Raw genomic sequence first — 7,135 nt, forward strand, 5'->3', positions numbered from 1 at the left:
TCATGAATCTTCTTCATTATGTGCCATAAGCACCACCTATGCTTAGCATGTGGCAGGACCTTCCTAATAGCAGCTCTTATAGAGGGACATTAGTCAGTAACAATATCTGCTGGCGACCACACAAATGAAGCATCCTCTACGGAGTTAAGTAACCTACATCCAAGAAGTACATATTTTCCATGATGGTTAACTCCGACAAAGGCAGCAAATGGCATGTTGTACTTGTTTGTTAGGTATGTCGTATCAAAGCTGACAACATTCCCAAAGTACTCGTACGAGGAAATGCTCCGAGGATCCGCAAAAAATATTCAAATAATTCGACATTCTTTATCGTAATCAACATCATAGTAAAAACAGTTGTCTCACTCCTTCATCAGTCTGAAATAGTCCTTCACCGCTTTACCATCGCCTCTTTCTCAATCGATCTCCTATCCAAATCGATGAAATTCCTCACATCATTTTTCCTGTAAACTAAGGCTATCAGCCTGCCGGCATGGTTAAGTAGCTTCTGAAATGTTTTACATACTCAAATGTCGGTTTGAGAATCAATTTGGCAAGTTCTTTTAACCTACATAGAAATAACCTTATTTCTCCTCAATGGCTTTGAATTATTGCAGTACAGATCGTGACAGTGTTTGAGTTCAACTACCCTAACAATCCAACTACCGCCGACATCGAAAGAGGCAATCATCTTGGCTTTACACCCTGTAGGTCATTTTGGTTAGGTCTTCCTCATTTCATCAACCTTTGATTTGGTTCTACCCTCCTGGTTGTAGACAAGTATAACATAATATACAACCTCATCGGCATTCTTTTTCGAACTCCTATTCCTCCAGTCAAAGCCAACTCTTCTCGTGTAGTTATTGCAGAATTCGATTACTGCATCTAGATACTCGAATTCTATGCCAACAACGGGAATACCATCACCAATTTCTGATTTCATGATGGCACCTCAATTGATAACACGCTTCCAAAAGTGCCCTGGAAGAAAATCACGAAGGAGCCGACACTGTTAACATCTAACAAAAAATGCCTAAACCAACAACACAAACGGGACCAAACGAAATGCGCAGAATCAAATAAATACACTTGAATACAACTAAAAGAATTTAAGTCGAAAATCAAATGACTACTTTGCAAAACAACCATGTTCTGGTCCAGGTAATAACTAAAAAACTCTGCCCAAACTAACGAATGATTAATAACTGATAAAAATATTTCAAAGCCATTATATTGGTTGCAACTACCCTAAGAAATTTCCATAAGCTACTTCTTAATTAGTTTAATTTAATAGTAAAACTAAAAAAATGAGTTTAATATCTCAACACGGGCCGTGTGACATCACTTTGATCTCTCACACGAGCCATGTCACAGTCATCTCCTGTCGAATCTCTCACACGGAGCATGTAACAACCCTTTAACCTATCACACGGGCCATGTGACAGCCATCTGATCTCTCGCACGATCCTTCTCAAAGTGATACACTTTATCACACAGGTCGTGAGACAGCCATCTGATCTCTCGCACAGGACGTATCAAAGCGAGCCACTTTCTCACACAGATCGTGTGACAACCATCTGACCTCTCGCATAGGCCGTGTCAAAAAGAACCACTTTCTCACACGGCCCATGTGAAAGCCCACGGAACCCCGGGGTGTCTAGTCAAACGGAATTAACATCAAACATGAATTACAAATTAAATGATGAAATCCTAAATCAAACACAAATTAAATAGATGAAAGCCAAAAATTGGCTGGATAAAACTGCCACGTGTTTCCCCTACCAAACTCCGTTAACAATTGAACTGGAAACTCTAAGATCATCAAAATCACAGGTATAATCAAATCTTAAATCTCAAAATTGAGTTCAGCCACGTAAAACAACCAGTTGCATAAAATCGCGGAGGGTTGAAGACTACGTACTTCAAAGACAGTGACGTAATCACCAGGGGAGTCAACTATCACACCCCCGATTTCGTTGTGGCACCGCGATTTTGTAGTGGTGCCGCAATTTTGTTGCGGCATTGAGGAGAATAAACAGTGCATGTAGCTGGAATTTTCATAGAGAAGGAAAAAAGAGAATATATTCTTTGGAGACAAATCAAACAGATTGGGAAGAAACGAGTTTTAGGAAAAACAAGTGGAAAGCCAGGTGAGAGAGATTCGATGTGAGCCGCGCGTGAGAATGAAAAAATAAGGAAAGGATAATTCAGTAAAGCCACTTTCACCATCAACTAAGTATTCGTAATTGGGTTGCCAACTACGTATTTCGTTGATGAAATAGCATGGCTCAATTGAAATTATAGATATTTTGTGATGTGTAAAGGCTTTGGCATGTAATATAACCATTCAATGAAATTACACCTTCATTCTAATTATTCTATTTTAAGAGCTAAAGTTCTCTCTGTTCTTTTCATGCTAATTCTTTACACCATGAGAATGGCAAAGTTGATTAAGACTATAAATGATTCCTTGATGAATTTTTAATAGAAAAATTTAATAATGGTCAAACGTGGAACATAACTTTAATGTATCAAAAATTAAAATCTTGAGTTTTATTTATACTTAGTTTATTAATTGTTAATAAATTCTAAAGGTTTAAGGACGCAAAAAAGTTAGATAATTAAATAATTTTTTAAACTAAATTTAATCAACTCATTGTGTATGTGCTATTGTTGTTTCTTCTTTTTCTTCTTCTCCTTCTTCTTTTTCTTCTTTTTTTTCTTTCATTATCGTCGTCATTGTCACCACCACCACCACTTCCTCTTCTTTTCCATCCTCCTCCTTCTTTTATTATTTGATTTTTTTTCTCTTTTTTCTTTTGTTCTCATTTAATTTTTCTCTTCTTTATTTTTCATCCTTCTTCTTCATCATCATCTTAGATAAATATCATACAATTAGTTTAATAATAACAAAAGCACATCATTTAGTTATAAATGACACCAAAATTTTTTATGAATGACATAAAAATTTTTGATAAATGATATAAAAAATTTGTTGAATGGCACAAAAAATCTTTAAAGGGTCATCACAAATTCAAAATTGACTCACTCAACTAATAAAATACATTTAAATGTATTTTAGAATCAAAAGACACATTAAATTATTGCAAATAGCACATAAATGACTAAATCTCTTATATATTAATTTAATACTACACAATCAATTCAGTGCTAATAAAAACAAATTATTTAGTTAAAAATTATACAGAAATTTTCGGTAAATGAAATAAAAAATCTTTAAAAAATCACAAGTACAAAACATAAACTCACTAGACCAACAAAGTATATATTCAAATGTGTTTTGGAATAAAAAAATATATTTATTTGTTACAAATAATACAGAAATGACTAGACCTCTTATATATGAATTCAATGCCACTCAATTAGTTCAATGATAAGAAAAATATATTATTTAATTAAAAATAACACAATTAAAAAATTTTTGTGTCATAATTAAAAAATTTTGGCATCAAAATTAAGAAATTTTCTATGTCACAATTAAAAAGTTCTCCTCCTCCTCCTCCTCCTCCTCCTCCTCCTCCTCCTCCTCCTCATCATCATCATCATCATCATCATCATCATCATCATCATCATCATCATCATCTTGTATTTTACCCTCTTTTATCATCATCATCATCTTGTATTACCCTATTAACAAGAACATGTGTCATGGTTAAAAAGTGTTAGTGTCAAAATTAAGAAACTTCTTTTTATCACAATTAAAAAATTTTGGTGTTATTTTTTTGATAAATTATATACAATTCAAAAACTCTCCTCCTCTTCTTCATTATCATCATCATCACCCTCTCATAATTCTTCTTATTTCATTATCTTAACAAGAATACAAACAAAAAAGAAGAGAAATAACTCAAATAAAGAAGAAGAAGAAATAAAAAAGGTTACAATAACTACCTAGAAGAGGAGGAGGAGAAGAAATAAAAAAAAACGTAACAGTAATAAAAGAATGATAAGAAAAAAAACAAGAAAATAAAGTATGTGATTCATCTGTGTGTGGATGATTATCGTTAAATTTGTGCTAATTCAATTGAATTTGATGGACAAAATATTTGAATATTTAATGAAACCGTCAAAAATAAAAAATAGTATCTAAATTAATAACTAACTTTACCTAATTTTTTTTAGGGTAAAGTACTAAATTGGCCCCCTAGGTTTGGGCGTAATTCTGTTTTAGTCCTTAAGGTTTAAAGTGTTCTATTTGAATCCAAAAAAGTTTTATTTAGCATTAATTTAGTCCCAGAGTGAGGTCAAAGTTAAATAATTAACGGAATGTCCTACATAACAACAGTACAAGAACAAAATCGATAACCTGGAGACAAGTACAAGCTCTAGAGGCACAAAATCAACCGTGGATGTATCAATACATTTATTTATTATTTTTCTTATAATATAAATAAAATATTTTCTATAGAACTAAAGAGAATGATAAATAAATGTATTGATGCATCAACAGTTGATTTTGTGCCTATAAAGCTTGTACTTGTTCTCCAAATTATCGATTTTGTTCTTGTACTGTTGTTATGTAGGACATTCCGTTAATTATTTAACTTTGATGTCACTGTGGGACTAAATTGATGCTAAATGAAACTTTTTTAGATTCAAATAAGACACTTTAAACCTTAAGGACCAAAGCACTCCCAAACATAGAGGACCAATTTAGTACTTTATCCATTTTTATTCTTAAAACAAACAGTAAAACCATCATATAAAAATTTAAATATAAATTAAAATATACAATAACTAATATATTATACTTATTTATGTAATCCTATAAAATAGAACAAAAGGTAAAATTTCCAAATATAAATACAATAAGCCCTGAAATTTTTTTCATAGAAATTTAGGTGTTTGCATAAAAATTTAGTTAGACATCTATTTGATTTTTATTTGTAGTCTAGCTAAATAAATTGTGTGATGCCTAAAAATTCTGTTTTAAGCTAGTATTCGTCTTTTTTTCTTTCAAATTATAAATAAAGAAAAAGAGTAAAGTAACCATTAGGTCTTGGAAGATTTTGACTTCAGACAAATTAATCCCTAAATAAAAAAAAGTATCAATTTGATCCTACAGAATAGTAAATAATAGACACATGATGTTCTTCTATTAATTCATCAACTAAAACATAATGGTGATGTTTATATGTACGATTAATTATTCTGACATGTCTATCTATAAAAGATAGTCATGTAGATAACAACTTTTGAAGCAAAATTTCACTTATTTTGATAAGATTTATGATAAATAGAGAATAGTTGATAAAGGATATATAAAAACTCAAAAAATAATAAATGCTTCACTGTCTAAAACTATATCATTTTTCTGCATATGATAGTAACGAGACATGCACCACTATAAATAACGAAATACATGGACAATTCAGTTTTATTTCGTACTATTTATTAATAGAAGGACATACATGTCTATCGTTTGCTATCTTAGAAAACTTAATTGATACTTTTTTTTTTCTTCAAGAACAAATTAGTCCAAAGCCAACATCTTTGAGGATCTAATTGTCACTTTACTCTAAAAAAAAGATTATAGGACATTGATGCATGTTTTGTCTTATGGTACCTCTTTAATTCCTCGCAACGTGCAAAATTCGCCGAATGAAAATCCTGTGCTGATTAGTGATTATTAGGTCTTTTCCAAACCTCATTTCCAAAGACATTGCATTTGAAAGGTAGAGAGATAGTTACGTTTTTTATCATTTAGTTTAAGGTGAGTTCTCCTGTGTAGATAATAAGATTCCATCTACATGTGTAGATAAGCGCTGGCAATTTCTGAGTGCGACAAGTGCTGATAAGGTTTAGACATTTTCTGCACACTTGCAGGTTGTTGCAAGGTATATACTTGAAAAGTTTACACAGTAATTAATAATTTATCCGCATGATAATTATGCCTTGGTAATATGGGTTTTTTTTGTATTGTTTATTGTTTGAAATGCATAGTATTAAGCCCTTTAAAAAAAAATACGGCCACTAGTACTTTTAATTAAAAATATTAGTTGTATCCTTTTTTCAATGGGCCTAATACTATGCATTTCAAACAATAAACAATACAAAAAAATCCCGTGTTACCAAAGCATAATTATCATCGGATAAATTACTAATTACTGTATAAATCCTTTAAGTATGACCCTGCAACAACCACAACAACTGCAACAACCTGCAAGTGTGCATAAAATGTCTAAACTCTATCAACACTTGTCACATTTAAAAACTGCCAACACTTATCTACATGTGTAGATGAAATCTTAATATCTACACTCGCTTTGATTTAATTTGATGCTTTTTTGCGGTTACAACTGATGCCATGAGACCAAAGGAATAACTCACTCCGGCTCAATCTGAAAATATATTAAATTAAAATATAGGATAAAATATTATTTTACTTTTTACATTTTTGTCAGATCTTAATTTATTTTTTAACCTTTTAAATGTCTTATTTTTATTTCAAAAATTTTCAAGCGAGATTAATATTATCCGACTAGTAAATTTGACACAAATAATTAATAAAATGATTGACAGGAACATTAATATTATTAGTTAAGTCATATCTTCTTGTTTTATATAAAAAAATATATCAAAATCTTTTTTAACATTCTATTTTTTTGTTTTTTTTTTTTTTTTTTTACAAAATCTCAAATTCTATCCATCAATCAGTCTCTAGAATAAAAAAAAAAAATCTTTTATACAAGTAATCATTAATAAATTGATTATGTATTGAATATCAAATGTTATTAATTTTTTAATATACTAATTGTTAGTGTTAAATTTAACGATGAGACAATATTAATTTTGTTTAAATTATTTTGAGATTAAAATAGAATATTTAAAATATTATAAATCAAATTAAGACTTGACACAAACCTTTGACACTAAAATAATAATCTACCCTAAAATATATAATATGAAAATAACTAATGTTCTAAAAACCGAACCGGACCGATTGATCGAACCGATTCAACAAAAAACCGGCAAAGAAAATGGTCCGATCCAGTGTGTAAAACCGCAAAATAAAAATCGCTCAAGAACTGCTGAACCGGTCGGTTACCGGCAGATCGGACCGGACCGGAACCCGGCCGGTTTACAGAAAACGATGTCGTTTTCTTCCTTGAAA

Source organism: Arachis hypogaea, chromosome 20 (assembly GCF_003086295.3).
Source record: "Arachis hypogaea cultivar Tifrunner chromosome 20, arahy.Tifrunner.gnm2.J5K5, whole genome shotgun sequence".
NCBI classification, from domain to species: Eukaryota; Viridiplantae; Streptophyta; class Magnoliopsida; order Fabales; family Fabaceae; genus Arachis; species Arachis hypogaea.